This window comes from Myodes glareolus, chromosome 19 (genome assembly GCF_982192425.1).
Source record: "Myodes glareolus chromosome 19, mMyoGla1.1, whole genome shotgun sequence".
NCBI lineage: Eukaryota > Metazoa > Chordata > Mammalia > Rodentia > Cricetidae > Myodes > Myodes glareolus.
The window spans coordinates 46838944-46854129 of record NC_142044.1 but is presented as its reverse complement, the minus strand read 5'-3'; positions in this window follow the sequence as shown (position 1 = coordinate 46854129).

Genomic DNA, 15186 nt, shown 5'->3' with positions numbered 1-15186 from the left:
AAAATCAGTATCCCACCTTTACACAGATGATAAACGGGCTAGAAAGAAATCAGAGAAATCACCCTTCACAATAGCTACAAATATCATAAAATATCTCGGAGTAACTCTAATCAAACAAGTATAAGATCTGAATGACAAGAACTTTAAATCTTTGAAGTAAGAAATTGAAGAAGACACCAGAAAGTGGAAAGATCTCCCATGCTCTTGGGTAAGCAGAATTAACAAATTAAAAATGGCAATCTTACCTAAAGCAATCTGCAGATTCAATGCAATGCCCATCAAAATCCCAGCAAAATTCTTCACAGACATTGAAGAATTACTCAACTTCATATGAAAAAGCAAAAAACCCAGGATAGCCAAAATAATCCTGTACAATAAAAGAACTTCTAGAGGTATCACAATCCCTCACTTCAAACTCTACTACAAAGCTACAGTATTGAAAACAGCCTGGTATTGGCATAAAAACAGACAGGAGGACCAATGGAACAGAATTGAAGATCCGAATATTAATCCACACACCTTGAACACCTGATTTTTGACAAAGAAACTAAAAATATAAAATGGAAAAAAGAAAGCATATTCAACAAAATTTGCTGGCATAACTATATATCAATATGTAGAAGAGTGAAAATAAATCCATATCTATTTTCATGCACAAAACTCAAGTCCAGATGGATCAAAGACCTCAACATAAAACCAACCACACTGAACCTCGTAGACGAGAAAGTGGGAAGTACACTTGAATGCATTGGCACAGGAGACCACTTCCTAAATATAACCCCAGCAGCACAGACACTGAGAGAAACAATTAATAAATGAGACCTCCTGAAACTGAAAAGCTTCTCTAAAGCAAAAGGCATGCTTTGAACTTCAGTCTGATGTCCTAGCGTGGGACTGTACTTTATATATAAAGGAGTCCACTAAACTGGTGTTGTTTCATGTTCCGATCTGCCGGAACTCTTTCACTGAAGCATTCAATAGGTGACTGCCAAGGATTTCTGGCTTTGAAGCCCCAGCCCGCTGTAATTATTGGAAGCAGTTCTTGCCAATAGAGAAACACTGGAACCCAACTCCACAAAGGAGAAGGAGGAGACGGAGATATTAAATGCTGAGCATCCCAGTGGTGTAGGAGACCTGACCCTTAAATCCCACCTTTGTGCTTGGAATGTGTCAACACATAGGGAGGATCTTTTGAGGAGGTTCCTGGTTTCAATTGGGAAAATGTGTATTTTGTGCTGAAATGAAAGAAAATTTTATTTTATTTTTTTTGTTTATTCAAGTATCCGAAAACACTCTTTCCACTTCCTCCCCTCCTCCCAATACCCTCCCGCTCCCCCTATTCCCTCTCCTCCTCCCTCACCATTCCCAAGAATAGTCAGGGTTTCCTGAGGAAATTTTATTTTTGCAGTATCAAAATTTGACAAAAAATTCAAAAGAATAATTAGCCTTTTTTTTCTGGGGGTGAAGGATAGCTTTTAGCTTATAAAAGTATTCATTGATCAAAATTTCCCCGAAGAGAGGTAAAATGCCTGAGCTTAGATATATATATAGAGAGAGCTGCATACTCACACTCTTCTTTTTACTTTGTCTTTTTTGTATATTTATTTATTTAATGACTTAAATAAGATTCATCTTTGCTTTATGTGTATGAGTGTTTTGCCTATATGTGTGTATATGAACCACAGGCTAGCAGTGTTCATGGAGGTCAGAGAGACATCAAGTCCCCATTGGGAGTAGAATGACAGGCAGCTGTGTGTAACAAGCTTTCTTGTTGGACTTTCTTTTGGGACTGCCAGTTCCCCAATAATGACCTGGAGACTTATTATTAATTATGAAAGCTTGGCCTTTAGCTTAGGCTTGTTTCCAACTCGCTCATAGCTCCAATGAACCTGTTTCTATTAATCTACATTTTACCATGTGGCTTTTCCCTCTTTCCCATTTCGTGCGCCTAACTTGCGGCGCATCTTGCTGGTGTCTCTCTGCCTCTCCTCTTCCTAGAGTTTTTCTTTCTCCCTGGAAAACCCACCTATTCTTTCCTGCCTAGCTATTGGCCATTCAGCTCTTTATTAAACAAATCAGAAGGTGCCTTAGGCAGAGACACATCTTTACAGTGAACAAAAAGATTATCTCAGGACAATTTTAAGCTGTCATGTGGATGCTGAGAGCTGAACCAAGGTGTTCTGCATGAACAAGTGCTTTGAACTGCTGAGCCATCTCTAGCCCCTACCTATTTATTTATTTATTTGTGTGTGTGTGTGTGTGTGTGTGTGTGTGTGTGTGTGTGTGTGTGTGTGTGTGTGGTATAAGAGTGCCTTCTGTTTGAGTGTTGCTTTCTTTGGTTAATGAATAAAGAAACTGTTTTGGCCTAGCTGATAGGGCGGAACTTAGGTAGGCAGAGAAAACAGAACTGAATGCTAGGAGGAAGAAGGGCAGAGTCAGAGAAGCTGTGGATCCTTCACCTCAGACAGCCGCTGGTTAGAATCTTGCCGGTAAGCCACAGTCACGTGGTAATACATAGATTAATAGAAATGGGTTAAATTAAGATGTAAGAATTAGCCAATAAGAAGTTAGAGCTAATGGGCCAGGCAGTGTTTAAATTAATACAGTTTCTGTTTGGTTCTTTTGGGGCTAAGCAAGCCAGGTGGCCGGGACAAACATGAGGCCCCTCCTATAACATGTGTGCACATGCATTTATGCAGACTCTACTCTCTACTTCCCCCGTGCGGATCTTCGGATTGAACTCAGGTTGTCAGTCTTCTGCACCAGGAACCTTGGACCACTGAATCAACCTGGTGGTTCTAATTTGTTTTTGAGACAGAATCTTTTTACATAGGCCAGGCTGGCCTCAAACTGATGACTGTCTCACCTTAGCCTCCTGGGTGCTGAGGTGAGAGGTGTGTGCCACCATAGTTGGCTTGAATGCTTACAAATTGCAATACAAACACAAGCAAACAAAAAACTTAGAATTGAGCTCATTTCTGTTTAGGGAGTCCTCCCTGAACCCATCTAGGTCCCCAGTCCCTATAGCCATAGGGTCCTTCATCAAAATATGGTCTACCAAAAAGAGTCATAAGGATATTAACACGAATAACTCATCATCACAAGACACAGCTCTGAGGGAACTCCTGGCAATTCTGTCTCAGAGGAAAAACCATAGTTCCATAGTGAAGACCAGAGGACCAGGGACGACAGAGGACTGCCACCATCATCGGCTACCGTGCTGGGCAATCGGCGATATTTTAGGAAGCACACCTTGGTGATTTGAATGAGAGATGACCCCACAGGCTCATGGGCTTGAGCACTTGGTCCCCAGTTGGTGGTGTTGTCTGGGGAGGTTGTGGCATATCCAGGAGACAGCGCTTTGCTGGAGGAAGTACCTGAATGGGGGTAGGCTTTGAGGTGCTAGAGCCTGACTCTACTTCATGTTTGCTGTATCTCCTGGATTGTTTCTGGGATAGCCTCATGTGTCTGGATTGCCACTGGGCTAGCCTCACACTATGAACACCTTGCCTTCCCTGATGTAACCTTTTTGGAACAATCCTTTTCTCCCCCCATAAGCTGCTTGTGCCGGGGTGTCCATCTCAGCAAGAAACAAACACTTCTGTTTCGCATTCTCACTGGCAGTGGCTCTCTTCCAAAGTGGCTGACCAATGAAACTCCACGTCCCACAGCAGGCCACAGCTCTTCTTTCCTATAGACACTCCGGTCTGAGGCCCTTGGCTGCCTGCTTTTCTCTCCCAGTTTGCTTTGCTGCCTCCCCCCTGCCCCACTCCAGCTGCTGACATCTGAACTTTGGCCTGCCCAGCCCTTAGCCCTCTCCTCTCCCAGTTGACACCCTTTTCCTGATAGTGGCACACTTGGGTTTTCAGTATTGTTGCCTTGTTCATGGCTCACCAAGGGGTTGTTCTCCAGGGTTCCCAAATCACAAATCTTACCATCAATACTCCACTGGGACACATCTAAAAAGGCTCACCTATGGTTTGAACAGTTGGTTTTTCATCAGAATTCACGTTGAGAAGTGGTTCTCCACGGTGAGATATAGTTGGATAAGTGATGTAGTCTCGAGGGTGGCACCTTCATGAATAGACTCATTCCTCTCTCTTGCATGAATTATGGTTCTTGTGGCTCCCTCAAGGGTAGTTTTTCATGAAGTGTTTCTGTTCCCTAGGGCTTGCCTCTGCTGCACACACCTGCTTGCTTGTCCATGCTCTACTGTGAACTAAATCAGCGTGCACACTGTCACCAACACCAGGCTAGTAGGCAGTTCGGGTTTCACAACTGTGAGTGTGGGGGGTCCCTGAAATCACCAGAGCTGGCACAGGAACAACCTGCGTGAGGCAAGTAGGAAATCCATTCATCACAATCTAGTAAGCCGGCATTGGTTCAAACCTCATGAGCCTGACACTAAACAGCTTATTCTAGACATATTTAAGTACAGTAAAGCTGTAGCAAAAAGTTTCCTGGTGACAATGATCTCAATCCCTTGTGCACAATAAAGCTAAGGTATGACTACATCAAGACTCTTTTCCAAAGTGCATGTGACTTTCCATAATGATAGGTTCTATAGCTTAAGGACCTAGAATCTGGTGTGGTCTCGGTCGTACAGATAGCATAGGGGTCACCAGACTGTAAAGTACATGGGATCTATTGACTGAGAAACAAAGTTAAAGATAAAGGTCTAGGGAGGAAGGGTCTGAGATAAACATAATAATCTGGGGGATCCAAGTGTGGCCTGACCCTACATATAGCACAGATCACCAGGCTATTAACTACATCCACCCCAGCTGTCCGAGCGGAAAACAGGTATATATTCCTTCCATTGAAGAGACAAATCTATGCGTCTAACATTACTGATATCCCTAGTGCTTGTCTGTGAGTCCTCTACATGGGAGCATAAGCAAACTGCTTTTCTGTAACATGAAGGGCTGGCTTGTTGGGGTATCTGTCCCACCTGGTATCCCACAACCGGCAAGTCCCAAAGATAATTACACAAAGTCTACATTAGGTTATAAACTGATTGGCCCATTAGCTCAGGCTTCTTGTTAACTAATTCTTACATCTTATAGTAACCCATAATTCTTGTCTGTGTTAGCCATATGGCTTGGTACCTTTTTCAGCTGTCAGCTCACATGTTGCTTCTCCGGTGATCTGGGCAGGAATTGCTGAGGGAGCTTCCTCCTCCCTAGCCTTCTCCTATTCTCATTGTCCCACCTCTACTTCCTGTCTGGTTGACCCACCTATACTTCCTGCCTGGACAATCAGCATTTTATTAAGATACATGATTGACAGAATACAGACAATTCTCCCACACCATTCCCCCCCCTTTTTTAAAACAAAGGAAAATACCCATAGTCCATTTGTTGGGAATGTGGGCGTAGTATTTCAGGCTACTTCCTACTGGTTAGGGATGCTGATGATCTTATAGGGACCTAAAGAAAATTTAGAGTTATAATCAAGTCCTGACTGGAGTATCCTGTGAGTCTTGATCATCTCAGGCAGCAGTCTTGAACCTGTTCTGGATGAAGAATTCTGTCATATGGGCCATCTGTTCCTATCAGAGATTTCTCAGGTGATCTCCCTTGGTCAAACTGGATTTTTCTTAACTCAGAATGAATAAACAGCCTCTCATTTTCTGTGGAAACAAAAGCAAAATCTCTTCTCCAAAGTAACATACCTTTTGACTTCAATTTTGAAGCCAAGGTATTTTCAAAATACCTATCTTGGGTTAGTTCAGCAGCATTTATAAACAAAAGTCTTTTAGCAGCTGTTGCTCCTTCCTCAGCATTCAAACAATTCAAAGAGAGCATAATAGCATACAGTATCAAGATTCTCTGTATATTTTCCATCTTTATTTTAACCTCTATTTCTTTTATTTTTACTTTTACTTTTTGAGACAGGTTCTCTGTATATCTTTGTCCTGGAATAAAGCTGTAGACCAGGCTGTCCTTGAACTCACAGAGATCCACCTGTTTCTGCCTCCCCAGGGCTAGGATTAAAGATGTGTGCTACCACACCTTGAACTCAGAGATCTGTCTGTCTCTGCCTCCCAGGCATTGGGATTAAAGGTGTGAGCTACCACAACTTGAAGTCACAGAGGTCAATCTACCTCTGCCCCTTAGAGTATCAGAGGTCAATTTACCTCTGCCTCCGAAGTGTTGGGATTAAAGGTGTGTACCACCACACTCAACTACTTTCTTTCTTTCTTTTTTCACTTTAAGAACTTTAACTTTTATCCTGCATATATTTTTAACACACTGTAAACCATTTAGAGGTTTTTGTCCTCTTTGAATCTCTCTTTACTGTATATTTCTCTTTTTCTGACTACATGAGTCGTTAAAGAGAATATTAGAGCCAAGGCTTTGATAGCTGAATCCAGTCCATTCCTTAGCTTTCCAGCCTCATGGCAGAGGTACTGCTGGAGCCATTTTTATTGCCACAACTCAATAAATATCAATACATAAACAATATAGGAGTATCTTAATCAGAGGTAGAAATGTACACTGCAATATGGTATACATATATCAATACAATATATATCAATACATAAAAAATGTTTTAAACAGGTAGAAGCATGCATACATACAATACTCAATATAATTTAATTTTGTATCCATATACAAAAATCTATGCCGATGTAATTATCTATAAATAATAACTCACAAATACCATTATTATCTATCCAATTTTCCCTCTTTTTTATTTTTTTCAAAAAGATCCCTGAGCTTATAAAATTCCTTTCCCAACTCTCAACTGTATACTAATTATAATCAATCCCTAAATATTGCTCCTAAACCTGAGGACAAACTTTGCTGAGAGAGGAGACATTGTCCTCTAGAATTACTTCAAGCTGTCATGGAGGTGAGGTTCTTTCTGGAGGATCCTGTGAAAGTAAAATGATGGTTAAATTTCAAGATCAATGTCTTTTAAAATTGCAAACAGTCTCTGAGTATTTTGTGGAGGTCTGACCAGAATGTTGTACAAGATGTGCACCATTTCAGCTAACCAAGTTGGAATCATCTGTGCAGCTGATACCCGAAACAGGACTTGTAGTAGCACTATTGGTATCATGACGTCGTATCAACCGAGTGGAGTTGTTGTTATGGGGGTCCCATCTTCTTCCTGGAAACTTCAAACGTCAGTGCAGGAAAAACTCATTGTTCATTGTGGAAAACTTAAACATTAATTATATAGAGATATACAAACATATATTCAATGAAAGGTATGATAGACATATTCAATAAAAAGTATGATAGATATGAAGAAAAGCAAAGATGTTTTCTAAACTCATATTTCTTTCTGTCTCATATCATGGCTCTTGACATAAGGCAGAAACTCCAGAAACTCTGGGTTTTTCTCTTAACAACAGGCTTGGAATTAGAGAGGGACCGAGCCAAGAGTCCAACTCAAAAACCAGCTCTATAAATTCAGAAATATGATTTAGTATATTCCAGAGCTTCATACTCACAGAACCTATTCAGTTTTCTTGATAACTATCCATATTGGGTAGTTATTTTTCCATCTGTCAGTATTCAAACATCCAGGGTCCCTTGAATTTTTCAAAGACGAGTGTTTTCCTGTGGAGACAAGAACAGAACTCTGCCCCCATTCTTTGTTCTTCTTACCACCTGTATGGTCATCATCAATGTAGATGCTGTCTTTTCTCCTTTCCAAGAGGTTTCTTCTCTTCAGATCTAACCTTTATTAATTTTGATGGTATCCACAATTTTTCTTCTCCTGTGGAAACAAGAGTAAAACCCCTTCCCCAACATAGCACATCTCCTGGCTTCCATTGAGAGGTCAGCACATCCTTTGTATAAACCGGTTGATTTAGTTCAGCAGACTTTTCCATTACCCAATGTCTTTCTGTCGCTGTTGTTTCCTTGTCATTAGTGTTAAGAAAATTCAAGGTTAATAAAGCATTATGTAATCTATTCCTGGGAGTATTTTCCACCCCTTTCTGTTTGTTCAACATATCTTTTATAGCTCGATTTGATCTTTCTATAATTGCTTGACCTGTAGGATTGTATGGTATACCTGTAACATGCTTAATATTATAATAAGCAAAAAATCGTTTCATTTTCCTATAGACATAAGCTGGACCATTATCTGTCTTTATCTGTGTAGGTATACCCATGATGGCCATAACTTCTAATAAATGAGTGATTACTGAATCAGCTTTTTCTGAGCTTATTCTGGGCCATCCTGCCAGGGCAAACTCTGACTCTTTCAGACAGGCAGTCCAACTATGGAGGATTTGAATATGGTCTGTGAGCAGAATGCTGCAGCTTGCTTGCTGGCAGGGACCTTGAAACGCCACAGAGTTGTGGCAATAAAAATGGCTCCAGCAGTACCTCTGCCATGAGGCTGGAAAGCTAAAGAAAGGGCTGGATCTAGTCGTCAAAGCCACGGCTTTCCGTATTGCTTTGTAAATTAAAGGCTCATGTGGTCAGAAAAAGAGAAATATACAGTAAAGAGAGATTCAAAGAGGACGAAAACCTCTAAATGGTTTACTATGTGTTAAAAATATATACAGGATAAAAGTTAAAAGTTCTTAAAGTAAAAATAAAGAAAGAAGTAGTTGGGTGTGGTGGTACACACCTTTAATCCCAACACTTCGGAGGCAGAGGTACATTGACCTCTGTGACTTCAAGGGGCAGAGGTAGGTTGACCTCTGTGACTTCAAGTTGTGGTAGCACACAACTTTAATCCCAATGCCTGGGAGGCAGAGACAGACAGATCTTTGTGAGTTCACACTGGGGAGGAAGAGACAAGGGATCTCTGTGAGTTCAAGGACAGCCTGGTCTACAGCTTTATTCCAGGACAAAGATATACAGAGAACCTGTCTCAAAAAGTAAAAGTAAAAATAAAAGAAATAGAGGTTAAAATAAAGATGGAAAATATACAGAGAATCTTGATACTGTATGCTATTATGCTCTCTTTGAATTGTTTGAATGCTGAGGAAGGAGCAACAGCTGCTAAAAGACTTTTGTTTATAAATGCTGCTGAACTAACCCAAGATAGGAATTTTGAAAATACCTTGACTTCAAAATTGAAGTCAAAAGGTATGTTACTTTGGAGAAGAGATTTTGCTTTTGTTTCCACAGAAAATGAGAGGCTGTTTATTCATTCTGAGTTAAGAAAAATCCAGTTTGACCAAGGGAGATCACCTGAGAAATCTCTGATAGGAACAGATGGCCCATATGACAGAATTCTTCATCCAGAACAGGTTCAAGACTGCTGCCTGAGATGATCAAGACTCACAGGATACTCCAGTCAGGACTTGATTATAACTCTAAATTTTCTTTAGGTCCCTATAAGATCATCAGCATCCCTAACCAGTAGGAAGTAGCCTGAAATACTACGCCCACATTCCCAACAAATGGACTATGGGTATTTTCCTTTGTTTTAAAAAAAAAGAGGGAAATGGTGTGGGAGAATTGTCTGTATTCTGTCAATCATGTATCTTAATAAAACACTGATTGGCCATGCAGGAAGTATAGGTGGGTCAACCAGACAGAAAGTAGAGGTGGGACAATGAGAATAGGAGAAGGCTAGGGAGGAGGAAGCTCCCTCCGCCATTCCTGCCCAGATCACCAAAGAAGCAACATGTGAGCTAGAAAAGGTACTGAGCTATGTGGCTAACGTAGATCAGAATGATGGGTTAAGATAAGTCATAAGAGCTAATAAGTAGCCTGACCCAATGGGCCAATCAGCTTTATAACTTATAGAGATCTCTGTGTGATTGATTTTCTCTGGGACTTGCCGGCTGTGGGGTACCGGGCGGGAACAGATACCTCAACAAGCCGGACTTCATGTTACACTTTTCTTTGTGAATTATTTAGCCTCAACTGTTCTGTTACAACAATGGAGAATGGAGAGTCTCTCACGACTAACAACCTATGACATCCTTCTCCTTTAGGCCCATGTATCCCATATTCTCTGTTCCAGTCAATGTGGTCTTCTTTACAGAGTTTGGGGTGGTCTCAAGTCCCTGCTCCCCTTTAATATTTCATAGCCATCTGTCTTAGTTGATTTTCTTTTGATATGAGCAGATACCATGACCGAGAAAACTAATAAAAGAAAACATTTAATTGGGAGGTCATTTGGACTTTAAGAGGGCTAGCTCATTTCAATCATGGCATGGAGCAGGGCAGCAGGCAGGAAGTCATGGTGCTGGAGAGATATCTGAGAGCTTATAGATGATCCACAAGCAAGAGGGAGGGAGGGAGAGAGAGAGGGTGAGAGAGAGAGGGAGGGAAACAGAGACAGACAGAGAGATAGAGAAACAGAGAGACAGAGAGAAACAGAGAGACTGGGCCTGGTTTGGGTGTTTGAAATCTCAAAGCCCACCTTCACACATTCTCCAACAAGGCCACATCTCCCAATCCTTCCTAAACAGTTCCACCAACTGGGAACAAAACATTCAAATATATGTGTCTTGGGGGGGCATTCTCATTCAGATCACCACAAGCATCATGTTAGGGAGCATCGCTGCAGGCAGGCAGGCATGCGCTGGTGTGGTAGCTGATTGCTTATACCCTTACTCGAAAGTAGGCGACAGAAAGAGGCAGAGAAAGGCAAGAGACAGAGACACTTGGAAATGGTGAGGGCTTTTGAAAGCTCAAAGCCTACTCCCAGTGACACACATTTTCCAATGAGGCCGCATCCTCCTAATCCTTCCCAAACAGTTCCACCAGGTGAGGACCAAGCATTCAAATATATGAGCCTATAGGGACCATTCTCCTTCAAGCTACCACACCATCCCATTGATTTCACCTTCAAAATAGCCCTAAAGTAGACACTTGAATTGTGGATATATCTCAGTGGAAGAGCCCTTGCCTAGCATGCTTGAGATCCTGAATCTGATCATCAACAATAACAAAGCGGTACCTTCAAAATAACAAACAAGGTACTTTTTTTTCTGCAGCATTAGCTAGCTAATACAGCCAGGGGTGGTGGTGGTGGAATGTCCATGTTTGGGTTGCCGCCATCTCTCTTACCTACTTTCTATCTCCTCTGTGCTCCGTCAGGACTTTCTTGTAAGTCACGTCTTTTTGGCAATGTCTACTTTAAACTTTGTTTCATTGTGTCATCTTTGTGACAATGATCACATTTTCATTCTTAAACTCATTTTTTTTTGGTTGTTGTTTTGCCTTGGTTTCTACTTCAACTCTTTTTATTTCTCTGGGTTTGATCTTTGACAGTTTTGTATATGTATAAATAGTCTTCTGATTACTGTAGCCCTATGCTCCCTAATTTATTCCCTTTCGCATCTCACCCCTCAATCTTTATGCAAGTTCCTTTACTAAATTCATGCCTTTTAAAAATACCCATTGAGTTTTAACAGGATCATCTGTGCGATAATGGGTTTGGAACAATATTAACCTGCCAGGCAAAATATTACCATTAGTGCAATAGTGGCATATGACTGTTATAGTGGTAACCAACCACTCTTTGTTTAAACACACACACACACACACACAGAGCTGTTAAATAATGCACCTTCCACTGAAATTTCTCCTTACTCCCTGGAAACACTGACTTATTCATGTTTTTTATAGCTTTATCATATGGAGAACATTACCTAAGAGAAATTTTATCTCTTGGAACTGACTATTGTCACTTTGTGTCATACCATTTTGTTCTGTTCAGGCTTCTGTCTGTATTAATAGTCTGTCCCTTTTCACTGCAGAATTGAATTCCACAGCAAGGACAGTTCACAGTCCTCTAACTGTTCTTTTGAAATGCTTTAAAAAAACTTCAAGATTTTGGTTATTAGAAATTAAATCATTGGAAACATTTGTGCACATGAGTTAAATTAAAAATATTTCATTTTTAATTATGTGTATGTTTGTGTGGGAGTATGTGCACATAAGTACAGGGTATGTGGAGGCCAGAAGAGGGTGCCCACCACGTGTCCTGGAACGGCAGTTACCATTGGTTGCACAGTGCCCAACTGGGGTGGTCGGAACAAAACCTGGGTCCTCTGCAAGAGCAATGTCACTCTTAACTGCTGAGCCACTAACTCAGACCTGTGTACGTGTGTGTGTGTGTGTGTGTGTGTGTACATGTTTTTATATTCCTGGGGTGAAGGCCAAAAGATCCAAGCCTGCAGCTGCCAGGTTGCATGCTTTCCTCATAAAGAAGTTGCCCTGCTGTTTTTAGAGTAGCTCACATGCTCCCCAATTATCTCCCCAATTTCTCTACATTTCTAATCCCAACAGTTGGGATTAGTTGGGATTTTGGTTTATGTTGTTTCAATTTTAGCTATGTATATCATGCGATGGACTCTCACTATGGCATCAGCTTTTGTTTCCCGAGCAGCTGTCGTCTTGACCGGCTTTGTGTGTGTGCTATCTGTCGTTGGCATTGACTTGTCAGCTGGCTGGCGTTATGTGTGTGCCTATCTGCCCTTTGCATCAACTCTCTGCTGAAATACCTGCTCACATCTCTTACCTGCTTTATAACTGGATTGCTGTTTGCTGTTGAGTCCCACCACTCTTTGTGTGTTGCAGAAACATGTCACACACAGGGCATGTGGTCTGCAAATATGTCCTTTAGTCTGTAGCCTGCCTTTTCATCCGCACTACCTTTTTTTAAATATATTCATTCATTCATTCATTTCATTTCATTTATTTATTTCTGAGAGGGGGGTCTCACTCTGGAGCCCTGACTAATAGAACTCTCTGTATAGACCAGATTTGTTCCAGACACTAAGAGATCCCTCTGCCTCTGCCAGCTAAGTGTTGGGATCATGCTGTTCACCAGCATGTCCTCTCTCAAAGCAGAATTTTTCCAGTTGTGACGGGTCAAATGTCTCATTTCTCTTCTCATGGATTGTGTTTTTGGTGTCAACTGTAAGGATTGTCTAGTTGCATATCCTAAGGATTCGTCCCACATATAGTTTGTTCTGTGTACATAATTTTATAGAGTTAAATTTAGGTCTGTGACTCAGATTGAGGTTTTTTTTTTTTTTTGAGATGAGAACTTAGATCAAGGTTGTTCTTATTTTTAATCTCTGATGCCCAGCTGTTCTGTTCCAGCATTGTGTTTTGAGACGATTACCTTCTGCTAAACTGCTTTTTCTTACAAGTTGGTGAAAAAGTAAAAACCGTTGCTGAATCAGTGAGATGGCTTCACCATTTCAGCCCCCCTAACACCCCGAGTTTGGTCTCTGCAATCTGCATGGAGGAACCAGATAACTGCCTCCCACAGGCTGTCCTCTGACCCCCACACCCCACCGCCACACGCAGATAATGTGAAAACTTTTTAAAGAAGTAGTTGGGCATATGTGTGTGGGTCTATTCCTGGCCCTCCGTTCTGTCCTGCTAACCTCTGAGTCTCCGCCTCCACTTGCATTACAAGGTCTCCACTGGTGCAGCTGTATGAGGCTTGAAATAGGACGGACCATAATGACCCGTTTTATCTTTTTTCACACAGCATCAGCTCTCCCTGTTCTTTTGTTCTCTTTATATACTTTAGAAAGAGCTTCTCTCTCTACAGAATCTACGCCGAACTCCAAAGACTGCTGCCAGCCTCCTGCCGACTGGGAGGAACGGACGCCTTAACCAGGCTGTGGCTTCCTGGGGCTCACATCTTGAACAGCAAGCAGGAAGCAGAGAGTACAAACTGGGAATGGCATGACCATCCGTCTCTTCCTGCCTTTAATTCGTTTTCGCTTGCTTTCATTTTCATGGTTGGATTTTGCACAAATGCTCTACGCATGTCATTTGACTTATATCAAACGTTCTACACACATGCCATTTGATTTATATCAGGTGTTCTACATACATGTAATTTGATTTATATCAGGTCTTCTACACACATGTCATTTGATTTATATCAGGTGTTTCTTTGATTATGAACAAGACTTAGTGTTTTATTGTTCTCCCTGTGTGCTCAGTGTATACTAACCCAATTAACTTTGATATTTATTTTTCAGTTGTTTTTTTTTTCTTTTGGTGAACCAATCAATGAGTTTCATTTGGGATGACTGACAGGAACATGGGTAAAGGGTTATTTACAGCAACTTATCAGCATCGACGCCACTGAAGAGAATGTCTCTCTGTGGTGATGTGAACGAGGTGTCTCCCATCGTCTGTGGCATTTGAACATTTGATCCTCAGCTGGTGTGTGTAGGCTTGGGAGGTGTGGCCTTGCTGGAGGAAGTGTGTCCCTGCGGTGGAATTTAAGGTTTCAAAGCCTCCTGCCATTTCCGGCTTGTTCTCTCTGCTCCTTGTTTTTTGTTTAAGATATGAACTATCATCTCCTCCAGTTGCCATGCCTGCCGTCTGCTGCCATGCTGTCCCCATCACTATGGACTCCAATCCTCTGGAGCTGTAAATGCTGTGGAATAATCCTGCTGTGTACTGTGTGACTATGTGCTGATATGATTGGTTATTAGACAAGCTGACTGGCCAATAGCTGAACAGGATACAGTTAGGGAGGAAAGTCAAACTAAGAATGATGGGATGAGGAAGGGGAAGTCGGGAGTTGTCAGTCAGACACAGAGGGAGCAGGAGATGAACGTGCCATGCTAATAAAGGTACTGCCACATGGCGGAGCGTAAATGAGGAATATGGGTCAACTTAAAATGTAAGAACTGATTAGTAATAAGCCTGAGCTATTGTCTGAGCATTTACAATTAATATTAATATTGAGCCTCTGTGTGTTAATTCAGAAGTGGCTCCTGGGATGGGAAAACTCTGTCTATAGTAAGTCAAACAAACTCTTCTATAAGTGGCCCTGGTCATGGTGTTTTACCATAGAAACAGAAAAGTATCTAATGATTCTCTTTCCTCAGAAACATAAACTGTTGTTTATGTTATGTGGAGTCTCAGGAGGCGAGGGGCCTCCAAAACCTACCTCGAAGGAGAAAACAGACCCCATTGATTCATGGCTGGTTTTGTCCACTTCATCACGACAAATTTGGTTTTTGAATGTCCATCTTGTATCCAGCACCTAAACTCACCTTATGCAAATAAGGTCGATTTGATTTCTCACCTTCCAACCTGGTGTCTTTAGTGGTCAGAGTGAGATGTCCCCAGTACTCTTGGTTGTTTGAACACTGGGTCCCCAGTTGGTGACATTGTTTGTGGAAGCTTAGGAGGCATGGCCTTGCTGGAGGAGGTATGTCAGAGCATACTTTACAACTTCGAACGCCATTTGCTATTCCTAGTACACTCT